Here is a 14400-nt window from a genome sequence, read left to right as displayed (position 1 = left end):
ATTCAGGTGTTTTGCAAGAGTGGTGTGTTGAAATATAAGATGTCTATCTTCTGATTTACTACTCACAGATTTGAAGATTAAATGAAAGAAAGCCAGAGTCATTGCCTATTACAATTAAGATTTACAAATACTGTAAATGTTACATAAATTTGAAGAGGTTTGCGCTGCATCATCAGACAAATGGAGCCTTATAGAGAGAACAGAAAAAAGTATCACCTTTAGGATATTGTAATTTCATAAAATTTAGGCACATCCTCTCCATGTTCTTTCGGGAAGGGAAAGCATGCTAAAGTTGCTGTATTTATACTGATAAATTATGGTTATCTATTTAAAATAGGGTTTTCAGTAGACACAGTGCGCACATAAGAAATGCAAAATCAAAAAAAATCAAACTAAATTTTAATAATGATCCTTCAGATATCATATCAGAAAGTTTCAGCCTTTCGTTCAGATCACTTGAGGGCTTTTTTTTTTTCATTTTCTTTGTCTATAGTTGCACAGTAATTTTTTTCCATACGATAACGCTGTTCTCCACGCCAGTCTGAATGAAACAGCCAATCCTGAGAACATGCATTACCATCTAAACATCCTGGTAACAATGCCGGTACTCGCATGCTCTCTGTACCTGCTGGGTTTTTTATCACGCCAGGAAACAATGAATTTAGAGAGGAGGCTGCTTCGTGTCACACACCAAGGTGTGCTTCAAGCACATCTCTCTGCAGCCTTCCCCTTTCTATGTGCTTGCTGTATTCTGTGGAATTCCACTGAAAAACCAACGGTTTTCTGGACTGTGCTGTCCCCTCTGTGGCCTTCTGCTGGTATGCACAGAGAGGCCGAGCACCAGAGTCTACTGCTAGGCCCTGCTATCTCACTAGTGTCAACCCCTCTTTCTTTGGGCTGCTCTAATCACATCTCATTTCAAGCCATAAAGCCGCTTGAGATCCCAAGGACACTGGGAACAACAGAACCTGTTAGGTATGGTAGTTAATTAATGTCTGTTGAACTGAACCAAAAATCAATTTGCTACCATTTCTTTATGGCCTCTAAAGATGCTACACATTTATTAACTTATTGCACTACTTTTTCATTTAATATTTCCACATCTGTATCAATAAGTTGACCCACTAAATAGAATTTGGCCATGTATACAGATATATTAGAAATTAATTAACCTTCACTTGCTACTTAATTAGCCAGTGATAACATTTCTCATTTCATATTAAAAACTTGCTGGCTACTTTCACACCCCTGATTCTCACGTGCATTGCTGAGATGCACAGCTGCTTTATAGCAAATCAAAGCACACTGAGGTACAGCTGACACAGATCACAGTGGATTTTTTTGCAACATCCAGGACTGAAAGGCAAATACCTAATTAGAAAGAACAGCCTTATTTAATTACCTAATAATAAACTCCCTTTCTCATTAAACACATTACATATATTGTAACAGCTGGCATACTGAAGTATCTGATAAAGGAAAGCCTGCTTATAGTACTGTTGGTACTTTAGGGAAAGCTGGATAAATGGGATTTTTTATAGTATTACTCATTAAAAATACCATCTACAGGTCCAGCAGTGTAGGACTTAACTATACTGCAATAATGTCAAGGTTGGGTGAAGAAAGTAAGAGTGACCATCTCTCAGGCAAGCCTTGAGTGATGCAGAAGACCAGCTTACTCCTGCAGGATACAGGAACAACCCTAGAGGGCTGCTGCCCCGAAAACAAAATGAGATGCTATGAGCTTAGGACAAAACAGCATATGGTTCTTACATAAAACACAGTCACCTTTATTTCCAGGACAGTATTCCTTTTTTTTCCTTCAAGTGGCTGTCTAAGGAAAAAATGCCTCAAGAAACCTAGCAGCAGGGATGATAACTGCAAACCTCCTCCTTCCAGATGAGCACTCACCACAGACTCTAGAGTGTTACATCTTCTCTTGCTCTCTCTTACCACCTGCAGAATTTCTGTGGTGCTTTCTACACAACAGCCAGCTTCAGTGATGGGTGTCACCTTCCCCACCTATCATCCAGCAGCCTTTCACTGCCTTGCACACCTGTAAGACCTAAATCTCCATTCCTAGTGGAAATTGCCTTCCCCCCGAAGAAAAGTCATGGTAAGTATCAATGACTCAGTAAGATAAATTTGCTATTTGAAAAGATTGAATATGGAAAATATCATGAAAACTAGGCTCAAGAAGCAAGCAGAGGCTAAAGGTAAGGGGTAATGGCTGTAGGCAGTCCTTTGCCACATGTCTGCCCAACACCAAGACCTTTACTATCATTAAAAGGGTAGTGCTGCAAACATCAGCTCAAATGAAGGCAGTGCTTTATACGTTTGATTGCAAATACCAAATTTGTGGTTAACCAAGTTTTAAGGATCTCATCTTGCCTGCGTGCTCTAAGAATCTCTTCCATGTGGGAGGGCTTAAGGGTCTCTCTCTCTTACTCCACTCTACTATTAGGTTACCTGTTTTTTAAAAAACTTGTAGGAACCCTATTATCCTTAAGACTATGATCTCTGTCAAATTTGGCTGAAACTGGCCAGTGGGTTTACAAGTTAGCAGGGGAGGAGGGAAAGAGAAGCAGACTGACTGTATAAGCCTCATTTCCTCAAGAATCCAGGCTAAAAACAATTATAGCCAGAAGGTTCAATTAAAGAAGGAGACTCATAGACGTTTTCTGCACTTCAAACACAAACTGCTTCATGCATACTAATCAGTTAACACAGCTCTCACTGAAGGAACAAGAGTTTTGCAGCAAATTAATATTTATATTGATTTAAACCAAAACCTGTGGCAAGCTGGAATTTCAACAGCAACAACATGTTCAGCATGAAGCACGTAATCACCCTCATATTCCTTCATATTAACACTAATTTACTCACATGATAAGATGCTCACAGTATCTCCACAGCAATATCCACACACCTCCAACACTGCACATGCAAATCCTATGCCTGCATTTTTAGTAATACTGACACATACGGTATGACCAGTGCTTTGAAGCACAATGTGAGGCAAAACGCATGTGGGGAATAGCCTGCATTTTCATGTCATCCTTTATAATCCATTAGTTTAAGAAAATAACCATTAAGATACTGTTGGAAAAGCAAATATTCTTTTTTATCTGAAATTAACAAACTACATGCATATTTGATAGCACTTGACAGATGTTCATATGTTCACATCTGCAAACGAAGTAAGGGAGAATTACACTTCAGAGTAACAAGACTTCCTGGTTGTAACTTTCATGTTTTTTCAAATGCATATTCTGGTTAATTTCTAGCTTTGAAATCTTCATAAAGCGGTAGTAATGCTTGGTATTTAATTTAAATTTGAAAAAGGTTGTCCATCTTTTTATTTTTAACAGACTGAGTTCACTGCCATGACATTCCTGTGCCTGGAGAGATTTTCTTTCTCATAGATTTACCTTTCTCACAGGTAGCAAAAAATGAGCCCAGTTACATGGGTCACAACTATTTCGAACTAATGAATTTACATTAGCTGTTCATGTTACTAAGGGTGAACTCTAAATTACCTGTTAGTTCAACCCCCCCCTGGTCTCCCCAAGGGCATTCTTCTGCTTCAGAAGACAGTTCTTTCTGAGTCTGGCCTATACCCCAGCTTTTTTCTTGGCCAGGTCATCACTATGGCAAATGCACTGTCTACCTTTTTATTCAAAGCACTTCACACTAGTTTCCAGTTAGTAAAAGAGGTAACTACCTCTCAAGAAGAGTTTCACTTGTTGCCACAGAGAAGTCAGCAGGACCACTTGGAGCACCCTGGGATATCCTGGACTGTCCTATCCTGCACGGTGCCAGCAAAGGCAACACATTCCTCCGCCAAACCACTGAAAAGCCATCCAGGACATGAGTATCCAGGACATCTCAAACAGAATCAGATGCCTCTGACTGGGCAGCTGAATCAACCCAAAGACTCACATGCTATCCCCAGCAAAAAAATACATATTAATTTTAAAGTGATGGCCTAATCTAACAAATAATCTTTGAAATAAATCCCAAACAATCGTGATACATCTCCTGACCTTCACATTTTATATACAGCTTAAAAAGTTGGCTTTTGTTGTGCGTTTTACTCAGTTGGGTCTGAAGGCTAGGGGCCTGTTAGGTAACAGCCAGTGGGGCTTGGTCGAACATCTGACATGCTGGATTATATTTTTGGCTCACTGTGAACCAACAGAGAAGGTTCCAGTAGCTTAGTTAGCTTTGAATCACTGCTGGGCAGTTCTTATGGCCACTGCGTATCTGTACAGATGCCACCAGCCTGCACTGGGTAAGCTCCTCTCCTGACAACATGTAAGATGGTAAACAAACTCATTCAGTCAGAGGCACAGCTTCACCGAGGAACGCTCAGGGCCCAAACTGAATTTCTAATTAGAGTAAATAGACTGGATTTTTGCAAAGTTTAAAAGTTGCTTGGCCTATTGGATATGCAGGTGAGGCGGCAGCAGCACACCTGATGGGCTGCTAGGCCAGGCCATCTGTGCAGCTGCCATGACACTGCACACTGTAGATCTCCTCTCACTGAAGCCAATAAGTCCCATGAGGAACCAAAGGCTGAGAACTTGTAATATCTCATGAGAAAGGGAAGATCTACAGTGCAGTGACTGCACCAGGTCACCTGTCAGTCAGGGGCACAGCTGTGCTGTGGAGCAGTGTGTGAGCCTGCAGGGTGACAGCAGCCCGCAGGGAGCAGGACGCCTCCCTTGGGCCCATGAGCCAGCAAGTACACACCAGGGTTTGCACCACAGCTGCTACACCCCTCATAAGTTTTTCATATGCAGTATTCCACTGATTCTCTACTTCTTTGTTTTTACTGCTTGATGATTTGATCTTTCCAAGCATAAAGGCTCTCTGTCTCTAGAGGCACTGCTCACATCACCTTGTCACACAACTCATTAACAAAGCAGATGAGAGGACAGTTTATTTTCACCATTATTAATTTCTTCTTTATTATGGTCAAGACCTTGCAGGAATCTAATACTGGGCGGCACACCACGCCCAGAGCCACAAGGCAAACATCGAGGTCAAAGAAAAGGGATACTTCTAATTGCCTTTTGCATTTCAGCTGTGGGACTTATACCTCACAGCAGGTTTTCAATGATGTTCCAAGATCACGGAAACCACAACAGTTTTTTTTCCTTTTATTGCATCAGGTTTCCAATGAAGTCCATCTCCTCAAAAAAAGGTGCCAATCCTCATACAAAGAGATAACGAGTTGAGAGAGGGCACGGTTGTCAAACAGACTTGCAAATAAACTCCCCAATTCTTGTTGTGTTGATTTTTGGATTCAAAACACCTTTCCAGTGCTGGGGATGTATTGGACCAATAGGAATACAGGCCTTGTCTCTGCTAGGCTTTTCCATCAGACAAGCACAACCCTTGTCTTTTGTATTTTATGATGCAATCAAAGCATAACAGCTTGAGAAGAACGGCTGACGCCTGAGCTGAGCGAAAGCTACGTACACAAGGCCAAGGGAAAAAAAAAAAAAAGCACCTGGAATGAAAGAGGAACCACCTGCCAGAAAAATAAAGGAGTAGGTGGGGAGACCTGGAGAGAGCAAGCCTGTGGGAACAGTGAGTGACCTGAGTTAATAGGGAGCGTGGGGGAGGAGTGGGCAGTGAGCAATTGCTCTTGTGTTCAAAATCCTAGTGATGGGATGAGTCAGAGACTCTGATTGAATTTTGCCTTCACTACACCCACAAACTGGTTATTATAAGGCTTAGGGGAGCATGGATCGGTGCAGCAACAAAAACTACACAAGTGAATTGATGGGTATATGAAGCACCCCGGAGTGCCTGAAAATCTGAAGAACATCTGGCAAATGTTCTGGCACCATGCCCTTTCATACAAGGTTTCCTGTGGCCATAACTAATCTGCCTTGCTGCTCTTCTTCATGTAATAAGATTTAGACTGATAACTGAGTGGCAGCTGCATCCATTGTGAAGGGGTATGGCACAGTACCTGGAAATGTTCTTTGCAAGTCTCTTCTGGAAGCAGGAAGCTCCAAGAGTTAACTCAACCCAGCAAGACCACTGCCCCAGGAACTACTACATACTCCTCTCGTCCTTCAGAACAACACAGCTCAGTGAACAAGAAGACAGATTTGTATTACCTCCCTCAGTGACTATTCTTTAACTGCTTTTGCTTTCAACCATTTCTGCTCCTTGCGCTCATCCTCCTCCCCAGGCCAGGTGATCTGCTCAGCCAGCTCTAACACATGGAAACCAGCAGTGGAACCAGCACTGGTAACACCCCCTTGCTCTCACCAGGTGTCCCTAACAGGCCAGAGGACGACAAGCTGTTGTGGCACATCTGCTCGTGAAAAGCGCCTGCTCTGAGCACCAAGAGGCCTTGCCACTGAACCGCACCACAGGGAAGAGGGGCTTCAGTGACTTCAGAGGGAAGGAGGGCCTGGGCAACTCAGTATCCAACTGCACTCTCCTTTGAAAATGAAACTGAAGTTTTAACAAGGTGCACGGTTTTAAAGTCTGGCAGGTCAGGTGGTGACAGGTGATAACAGTGACAGCCAGGACAGCTTTGTGCTCTTGGTGCTGCTGCTGAGAAAGACAAATGAGGAAACAAAATAGGGCCCTGAAGGAGACACACAGCTTTTATAGCAGGCTATGTAATGAACTTCAACTGGTTCAACTTCTCTGCTCTTCACAGCCTGGGTCTGAAGGCAGAGACACGGGCGAGCAGGTTAAGACTTGCTCCTCTGAGCTGACTTGATGGCTAGTGGCCCTCTACCACAGAGGCCAGCCCTTGGCTTAGCCCTGGCAGTTCACCAGGGCTACTGCAGGTTAAGCATCACAAATGGCTGGGATGGGCTGTGCCTCCAGATTTTGTTCTGAGATAAATCAGAAATGTTCCTCTCAGCAGTGAGACAAACTCTAGCGAGGAACATGGTGACCTCTGCAGTGATCTAAAGCCTTTTTTAAAAATAAAATTTAAAAAAAATTAAAAAGCTTAACACCATGTAATAAAACAGCTAAAGGCTCATTGCAGTTTCTCTCTTTACCAATTTAAGTGAAGATCATGAATTATTAAGTCCCTCAGCCCAGCACTTCAGCTACTTGTTTTTTAATTTTACCTTCCTTTTAACCCTTCCAAAAAAGAAGAGCTGGTATGGAGACAGCTGCATGAATAGATATGAGGGAGACAAACAGGAAAAAGGAAGTATTAAACGAACTTGTGCCTGCTGAGGACTACAGGGGAACATAGAGAGTTTTTATCAGAAAACAAACAAGAACAGGTGATTAAACAGACAAGGAACACTAAGAGTCCCTAAGCTCAGAGACAAATGAGGAGTCTTCAAAAAAAGCTTATCCATTCTTAAACCCCTTTTTCCTCAATTTATGCATGATGGAGCCACCTAAATTTGTAGTTTCAACTTGTATTTAATGCAGTTCTTCCCTTTCCTTTGGATCAACTCAAGTTGCATGGCTGCATGATCACCTGAACAGAGATAAAAATGGGGAGATAGCTGTGATAGGCCTGCATGCAACCATCTCTTTTTAGCAGTTGCTCACAGTTGCATGCATTGGGTGTAAGGTGAAATATAGTCTCAGGAGTAGAATGGCATAATTCCATGCAGTGCTTTATTCTGAGTGCAAAAATTGCCATAGCCTGAAAAAGCAAGGCCTTTGGGAATCGTACCTGTCCTGAGAACAGCATTTTCACAAAGCAGATTTAAAGCCTTCTCTCATAAGGCTTCCTTTGAACTCACTAGGGAGAAACATGCCCCTTCCAGAGTGAAATCAGTGGAAAAAAACCCACCCAGTTTCATCCTCAGGACAATTCAGAGGAGAATCTCTTCTGTTTCCCAGTATAAGAACCAGGGGCATCCATGAGATGGGGAGGTTTGAAAAGAACAGCTGGAGTTGGTTTCCATGCTGTACGTAATGAAGTTGTGGAGGTGGTTGCTGTGCATGCTGAACATGAGCATGGTTAAAGAGCAGGACAAATCCACTGGAAAGACAGTGACAGAGAGCTATGAGGTACAAACATACCATGTCTAGCTCTCAATGTCCCTGGGCAGCACATCCCTAGGAGCCAGCAGAGCACTCCAGGAACCCACTGCACGTTTACACACCAGCTCCAAGACATCCACTATTGGCCATTACTGGATCACTGGGCTAAATGGGGCTTTCGTCGGTTCCAGGGTGGCCACTGATATTCTGAACACCGAAGGAACCTACAGAGTTAATTCAGTCAGAATTAATTCCACAGAGTTAATAGAGTTATCTAAAACTGGCCTTGATTGGCACTTTTATTTCAAGCCCACACTTTGCAGCAGCTCAGACACATGAAAGCTTCTGCCAGGTAGTGTTCTCAGACTACCTAGAGATTATTGGACATTTTACAAGAAAAAACAGAGGTGGGTGAAAAAGAATTTATGTACGAAAGTTGTTCTGCAGGAAGAGTGAGACCTGGATTCTGTATCCCCCATCTGAAAAGTTACACCCTGCAAGTTCCACATCCCCAGAGCCCACAAGATTGAAAAGGGCAACCTATTTCCCAACATCCTGCCGAAACTGGGTCACTGTGAAGCAAAGCAGGCAAAATTCACAGGCCCAGGAGGTATAAGCCACACTGTCGCCCAGGAGAAATTACTCTGCCCATTTCAGTCATCCTTTCCCACCAGCTCTGGGCAAAGTCCTTGAACTCACCTTGTCTTTGAACAGTGTCATACCACATAACCAAGTGATGGACAGAAATTCAGCAAGCTAGGACACTATAAACACTCATTTAAATGCTTTCTAGTATAGACAAAACTAGCTAATCCCCTTTCCATGCTCATCTATAGTCTGTTCAGAATGCTTCACCTGCCAAATGTGAGCAGGTATTACTTATTTCAAATTGTGAAATGATCCTGAGTCCCTGACATTTGTAAAACATTTAGAGACCCACAAAAGAATTACAGGAAGACAAATGACTACCTACTGCCTCCCAGCTCTGAGCTCATTCTCGTACAAACACCCTGCTCACTTTACAAAGACTTTTTTTCCCTTTTTCTAAATAAAGCTGAGGCCATCTTAAAAGGATTATTTTCAGTTCCAGATCTTTCAACAAAATGGATGTTCTTAAAATTTCTTTTTTTTTTTCCCCAGTAACCTTTTAACTCGGTAAGCAAGTCTGTGCCCAGCTTCCAATTACTTTTTATTCTGTGGTGCCAAATGAGACCAGATAGACAAATTCTTAAAAGGCTTTCATGAAAATGCAGATGACCAGTACACACTAGTGTGCTGGCTCAACAAATAGGAGAGTTCAAAGTGTTAGACTAGAATGAAAACCGGAAAGTTACCTGGAGCCCCAAAGAAGCTTTTGCTTCCTTGTTACTACCATAAAACTTGCAACAGTATCTCCAAGATACCATGTCTGTTACCTGTATTAACTTAGACAACACATCCTTCCCGACCTGCAGAAAGCATGTAAATCTGAGTCAAGAAATTACACCAGGATGAAAATTCAGACATTCCTGCAAACATAAGTTGACTCTAAACAAAACACGCATGACTGTATTTTCTGATCTGCCAAACTTTCCCCTTTTCCCCCTCCTAAACATCACCATTTGTTTTAATGTGTTTTTATTTTTTTAATTATTCCAATTTAAATACAGCAAAGTGTTGCATGTTCTTGTCCTCTTGTCCTAATTATGTATTAGTATTTCTTTGAAAGGATTTTGTTCTTTACTACTAACAGGACAAGAAAGCCTTGAAAACAGACTTGCTTATAGTATCCAATTTGGAGGGATCTAAATGTCAATATATTAAGTGTTACACATCCACATTATTCGCTTTTAAATTAAGCTACTTTAACCCAGGGAAAAGTATAAAATCATAAATGAAGCAGTTTCTGAAATTGAAACTTTTGTGTTAGGTCACTTCACAGACCCTTCCAAAGGCATCCAAAGGCGAGTCTGTAAGGGCTCCAAAAAGGTTTCAGGATGGTTACGGCAACAGACAAGGCTCTGGCAGTGCTTCCTCAGTGCCCTTTATCTTCCCAACCCACCATCAGGGCTCAGGGTCCTGACACGAAAGGTCCCTTCATTCACCTCAAGCACAGTGAACCGGATTAGCCCAGAGACACTTTCATCCTCACATTAAGCTCACCAAGGTCACTTGCCCAGTACAGTTCTGGGTGTGTTTGTGTGACCACACTGGTGACCCCGTCATGTGGGGCTTCTGCTGAAGGGAGACTCATTGCTGACAGAAACCTCATGGCCAGCTAATGGGCGCACATCCACCATCCATGGGGTACACAAGGATGATCCATCTGCATTCTCCTAAAACCCTACAAATACCCTTTTCAGAAGAGAGCAGACTCTGTCCTTCACCAAAGAGGGAGAAACAAATGCTGAGCTGCCTCTCAGAACCCCATGTAGCAGAACCTGGCTTGAAACCAGCAGGTTTCTGGCCTGAATCTGACCCAGGCTCATTAGTCTTTAGCTATTTCTGTCTAGCCTGAAGCACCTCACAGATGATGGATATTCAGAGCCCAGACAGTCTTCCACAGTGAGCATTTTGGCTCCTCAAAGCTGTAATCAGTCCAATGGGTTGCTGTTGCAACTTTTGCTGGGATTAAAGTCAAATATTGCAAGGACAGGCATTGGTAGGCAAAAACGCCTTCTCAGACAAAGGTAAACAGGGTCCATTAAATTTTGTTGACCTTTTACTTGGTACCACCAGAACTACAAATATACTACTTTAATACAGGAAAATTTGGATTATGATGCAATTATGTTACTCCAGAAGGCCAGCCTAAGGCCACAGCACTGTCACTGGCAGAAGTGATCCAGTGCTCTGCTGGTGCCACACAGCCCTTCTCTCTTCTACAGCAACTACAGCTACAACGTACGTTTCCAACCTGGTACACTGCACAATCAGAAAGATAGCAGTGGGAGCACAAAGGAGGGCATGGTATGACATAGAGGAAAGTGCCCCTGGCTGGGATTTCCTCCTTTGTTCCCATTAAGCCAGCTTTTGCTAGCTTAGAAAAATCCTAAAACTACGGGAAAGTCTGCGTGAAGGTGCTTCTGGTCACACAGTCACAGGGTAGTTGAGAAGGTCCTCTGGATGTCATCTGGTCTAACCCCCTGCTCAAGCAGGGTCACCTAGAGACAACTGCCCAAGGACTATATATTAGCTAGTTTTTGAGGATATCCATGGATGGAGACTCCTCAACCTCTCTGGGCAGCCTGTGCCAGTGCTCGGTCACCCTCACAGTGAAAAAGTGTTCCCTGATGTTCAGAGGGATCCTCCTGTGGTTCAGGTTGTGCCCATTGCCTCCAGCCCTGTCACTGGGCATCACTGAGCAGAGCCTGGCTCTCCCTGCAAGTATCTATATACATTGATGGGATTCCCCTGAGCCTTCTCCAGGCTGAACAGTCCCAGCTCTCTGAGACTTTCCTTATGAGAGGGATGCTTCAGTCTCTTCCTCATCTTTGTGACCTTTCACTGGACTCCCTCCTGCAGCTTCATACTGGTACTCTGGTAGTCCGATCCAGCTGGCAGATACTGATAGCATGCTCCCTTGTCTGCCCTGGAAATCTGGAAAGAAGATGACATGCAGGGGAGCATATGACCCCATCCAGAACAGGGGCTCTTTTGATCAATCAATGTGTAAAGGAAAGGCTGTGTCAGAGTCCTGTATCTTGTGTTTGACTGACTTCTAAGGGAGCAGCTCTAACTACCAGGCACCACCTACATGTAACATAACACCATCAGACTAAAAAAAAAAAAACAAAAACCAACCTTTCTGTCCTTTCTGGGTAGAAAGATGTTTATCCAAAGACTCAGTACAATTTATTTTTACAGCAGGTATACCCAACCAAGACAGTTAAAAGGCTAAGCCTCCAGAGCTCTAGATGCTATGTAAATAAATGCTAAATAATTGCCTGCATTAACCTGTGCTTCAGTGTTCAGCAAGGAAAATAGCTCTTGTTTTTTTTAATTAAATTCTGATTTTATCTATAATTCTAGACTGTTTTGCTTGCTCATTTACATGAAAAATCATCCCACTTGTTGAGTGCCAAAGCCTTATTCTGAAACTGTATCAATAACATCAGTACTTCCAAAAGCCGAGTTTTATGTGACTAACCTGAAGTCCCTCAGCTGGCAATATAAGTAAACTGAGCTAACCAGGCACACACATTCTTGCTGGGGACATGTCAATTTACAAACACTCTTCTGAATAACTGAGATAATGACTGTGAGGACACTAGTCAGCACAGCCCAGAGCCATGCACTTGCAATGGTCCCAAACAGTTTCCTGTGCACAACAGGATCAGGTAACACATGGAAATGCACAACTCCAACTCATGCTCAGAGCCAAGGAGCTGCAGTTGAAGGCACTGTGGTCCCATTGTTGGATTTCCCTCAACCTGTAACAGAGCTGGTGGGAAGAAACCTGTGCCTTCACCTCTGCTGCTTCAGGCCACTGAAGCAAGAATCTGAATTCTTGCTATGATCCCATCTTTCCCAGCAATTTAACCCATTAAACTCAACTAGAAGGTGCAAGATGGAAGGCACAGGTGCATGCTCTCTTCTGCATGAGAGAGGGTGATGATGGGCAGTGGGACAGAGCAGCACCACTACAGCCACCAGAGCTGGGCTGGAGTGGGCTGGCCCTTCAGGATATATGTCCTCCCACACTAGGTCAAAACACGGCTGCTTGCTTTAACTACATTTTTTACAGGGTGTTGGACTTCTCTCCACTGAGCAATGATGCCGGTTGTCAGTAAGTTATCCACTGTGATCCCTCAGGATTTCTCTTCATGGTATTATTAGCTTAGTCTGTGACTCCAGTTTTTATTTGCAGACAATAACCATCCCTGAACAAAAGTCTCCAGCTTGAATAGCTGGCAACTCCACTGTGAGTTCCCAGTACTACCAGGGAGAGCGATGCTGTCCTCAGGCAGCAAGGACAGGTGCATCGCTGCTTTGGCCAGGATGATGCAGCAGCAGCACCTCTTTCACTGCAGAGGCACTGTCCTGCCAGCCCAGGGGTGACCGAGTCCTGCTGCTTATCTCCAGCCTCCCAGCCACAGACCCGAGACTTCACAACACATAAAAAGAGTACATAAAAACCCCCTTCTACTAAACTGCCTATTTTTTTGTAAAATCAGAGCATTTCCCACTTGTTACAGACACTAGTCTGCTTGTTTAAAAAAAAATTATCCCATTGGCAGACAACCAATATACAAGAACATCTACAAAGAAGCTATTACAGTTTATCATGCAGTAATCCATGGATTAAGGTCATTAATAGCCCTCGATGACATACTGCCATGACTCCAAAGGTGCTCCTCTGGCTTACAGGTAACACAGAACATAACCCCCTCATGAACATTTCCCCTGAGACACTTTCTTCTAAATATTCAAAAGAAAAAAAAAGAGAAAATTCAGAAGGCAGACGTCTAGCACAATATCCTGCATTGCATCAAAAAAAAAAAAAAAGTCATAATGGAAATAAACCACCCTGAGTTTTCTTATCTTTCAGACCGATGTTTTCACAGTAGAAGAGTTGTTGGTAACTGAAATTTTGATCCTCAGAGCTAAAATAGCAAGCCAAGACATTCTCCCATGCCCAGAAGGTAAAGCCATAAGTAAAACTTCCAAAATAAAATGTGAAATTCTCAATTCTACCCTTTAATTATTTATATGAAATAAGCCTTCTCCTTCTGTTGACACAAGAACACAAATATATCATCACAGAAAACACTGTGTACTCCTCAAATCCCAGGGGGTCATTAATCTTCTTTTATGCAGTACATGAACTATTTTCACAGAATTTTTAAAAATAGTTTTCTAAAGCATGCCTGATGTCATTAGGATGTCAGAAGAAGGTGATGCCCTAACAACATAACTGCTAAATATCCTCCAAAGAAGAGAATCCCTTTGTTCTTCCTGAACTTATGCACCTATCTGCACTATCCATACATGTAATTACTGATGTTATTAATTTACCTGAGTCTCCAATACCAAGAGTAAAGAACACTTTGTGTCAAATCTGAAGTAATGGATAGACTTTTCTCACTTATATTGAGCTACATGAAAAAATCTGCACTCTTTCCATATGATTAGGTTTTTTAGGACTCTGGGAACGGCATAGTATTGTGCCACTGTGTATTTTCATTTATCATGAAACAATTATAACACATAAAATGTACTTGGGAGAATACAATTGTCCCACCAGCTGCAACCAATTCTTTATCCCACAGACACATGCAATTTTTGTAAACAACATAGTGACATTTGAAAAAAAACAAACCTTAGAAAGAAATCTTAAAAGCTCCAATAAACAAACATTATGATAAACAACATTTGTTTCAATATACATATTACTAAGAACGAATCACTCATCATTTCCTATTT

The 14400-nt window shown here is 42.5% G+C and overlaps 1 protein-coding gene across 7 annotated transcripts in view; it reads right to left on the bottom strand.

Annotated features, from left to right (window-relative positions):
• MBNL2 (muscleblind like splicing regulator 2) overlaps positions 1 to 14400 on the bottom strand; it is a 107347-nt gene that overhangs the window by 54545 nt on the left and 38402 nt on the right. The window lies entirely within an intron of this gene.

The sequence above is a fragment of the Chamaea fasciata genome, unplaced genomic scaffold, assembly GCF_029207755.1.
Source record: "Chamaea fasciata isolate MVZ Bird 193981 ecotype frontalis unplaced genomic scaffold, bChaFas1.0.hap1 SCAF_2, whole genome shotgun sequence".
Taxonomy (NCBI): Eukaryota; Metazoa; Chordata; class Aves; order Passeriformes; family Sylviidae; genus Chamaea; species Chamaea fasciata.
Note: the sequence above shows the minus strand (reverse complement) of the source record. Positions and strands in the feature narration are given on the sequence as shown.